Here is a 2,669-nt window from a genome sequence, read left to right on the forward strand (position 1 = left end):
GCAGGGGGTTCACCCCCCTGCTTGAGTCACAAAAATAATATTAGATTTAGATCTAGCTAGGCCTAGTTTGTGACAGTTTTTAGTGCCAAAAAAAGGATTCGTGGCAGGTGGTCTGCTATCTTCAATTTTACCAATGTTTGAATATATATTAAGATGCACTTCAATTGTGGTTGATGATGCCTTCGAAAGGTACTGCGAGATAAAAAAAAGACTGCTTGACTGTTTTGCATACAGGACCTCCGAGATTTTTCGCCCTTGTCTGAGAAGGTTAGGTGTAGATCTTATGTATCAGAAGATCAGGTGTGTGGCTGAAAGACAGCAGTAAGAAGGAGCCAAGGAGTAGCAGTAGAAAGGCTGCTGAAAGAGTCAGGAGCCCAGAGGAGGGGGCAAAAGAGATGAGGGAGCGGGGGCAGGAAGAGGAGACAAAAGCAGACAACAGAACATTGCTAGAGAGCAGGAAAGGAGGTGAAAGGAGATGATTTTAGAGACTAAAATTTTTTTCCGTCGCTCCCCGGATTCAAACCCGCGACCTTTGAATGAGAGGCCAACACCTTAACCTTTAGGCCACGGGAGCCCCCAAAAAGGGTTTTAAACCCATTTCTATGTGAATAATTTGATATTTTGCAGTTACGTTTGAAATTTTCTTGAAAATGATTGATTTGCTTTTACCACAGTTTTAGTCAAACTGTATGAATGCAGCAAAAAGTACTGCAGTTTGAAGTCCAAAGGGGTACATCTATGCGGAAATGAAAGTAAAAATTTACCGAATGATGATTAAATTGAATGATTGGGAATTGCCTGAGGTCTGAATTGGATTTCACTTGAAAGTAGTGGTTGGCGGATTTGGGATTTGGTTTTGGGATTTGCTAGTACTTGGTGTGGGGGAGACTACCCAAAACCTGGATCCCCAAATCTCAAATCTTAAAAGAAGTTCTAAACAAAACAAAGTTTTGAAATATTTGCTGGCAAAACCTATCCGTACGTCGTGTTTTACCATCGTATCCATACGACGTGGGGAACTCTGTGCCACCACTTTTCAAAGAGGAAGTTTACTCGTTAATTCAATCATACGGATTGCATAGCTGTCTGTTAAAATGATTTTTTGAGAAATACTGAAAGTTTCGAAGAGATCTTCGCACTAGAAGTCTAAAATGTGAAGAATACAACCCCGGGGGTACAAAATGACCCCAGGGCGTATGGATAGGAGGGTTAAATTTCTATACTAAAATATCTTAAAATAATATTCAATTATAACACCTCAAAATGTGTTGTATGCAATACTATATATAAAAGTATATATACTGGTCCCTTAAAAAATATACCAGTAAATCGACTAAAAACTGATCACACTGACTTGTTTCACCTTCATCTGCGACAATGGAATATAAGCTGAAATCAACTTACGACGTGAGGACGAGTCCATTGTACTATCTAAAGGGGGGGACACTCAAACTCGCTTGGCTGGTAACTGGTCCTGGGATTTGGGATTTGCTCTGCTCACCCAGTACTTGGCTGCCAGAGCAGTTACGTAGTCGCCTCTCACTCTCCCACTACCAATACAAAAGTAGGGCTGGGCAATGAGTCGTTTTAGCAAAATCCGGATAATATGTCAGTGCACCTCTTGGGCAGATAATAGTATATGGACCGCTTCGGCAAACAAAAGGGTTAGGACCACTTTGACTAACGGGTTAGCACTACTTCAACAAATAGGTGCACCCAATTCGGCAAATGAGTCAGGAAAGAGATTTAAAAGAGTCTGGATTTGGATAATGTTTCATTGAGAATTATCCGGTTATCCTTATAGATTTTATTTGGATTTTGCCCATCTCTATACGAAAGCAAATCCGAAATCTACAGCTGGGGCGGTTGTAACAACAGGCTTATAAGGTGGGGGGGGAGGGGAGTTGAGTTGTATCGGGCGGCTATGACAACATGATTGGTGACGATTGATGGGCTGGTGGGGAAAATAAGCTTGGCGTTTAGTTGGATCATAAACAAAGGGTATTTGAAAAGTTTGAAAGCAGCTGTCTAGACTACGTGTTTTGCCTGTAGTGCTGGGACTATTATTTAGGAATCGATGCGATACGTGATACTTTTTCAAGGAATAAAGTCGATACCAATACCTAGTAGGCCTACTTGTACCTGATCGATACAAATTTTGTTCTTTACCAATACACTCACCGGGCACGCAAAATCAACACATTAACCTGAGAATGCAAATGTTTTTTTTCCCATAAATAATAAACTTAACCTGTGAAGGATTATCCATCTCAAAATGTTCCCACACAATACTAGTCTTTCTTGATGCCATGTTGATTTATAGGCGAAGAGCGCTTTTCTCTTTTGAACCGGATGTTTCGATTGGATTTGAAAATAACAAGTGTTATCATCCCTTGGATCAGTGAATTGCCTGGGAATAATTAGTCCCCATGTATCGAATTCCAATACCAAGACGGTATCAGGGTATTGATGCGTTGAATTGATTCCTACCCAGCACAACATGCCAGTGCTTCGCTTCTGTTCGTTTGCTCTTCTTTCTTGTCCTCTGGGACTAGGTCATTGTTCTTAACACAAAAACACTTGCTTAGGAGTCTTTTTAATCTTGTTTTCCTGGCCTTTGATCTTTAGATAAACCATTACACCAACATTAAAGCTGGGACCGCGATTCC

The sequence above is a fragment of the Aplysia californica genome, unplaced genomic scaffold (genome assembly GCF_000002075.1).
Source record: "Aplysia californica isolate F4 #8 unplaced genomic scaffold, AplCal3.0 scaffold00302, whole genome shotgun sequence".
Classification (NCBI taxonomy): domain Eukaryota; kingdom Metazoa; phylum Mollusca; class Gastropoda; order Aplysiida; family Aplysiidae; genus Aplysia; species Aplysia californica.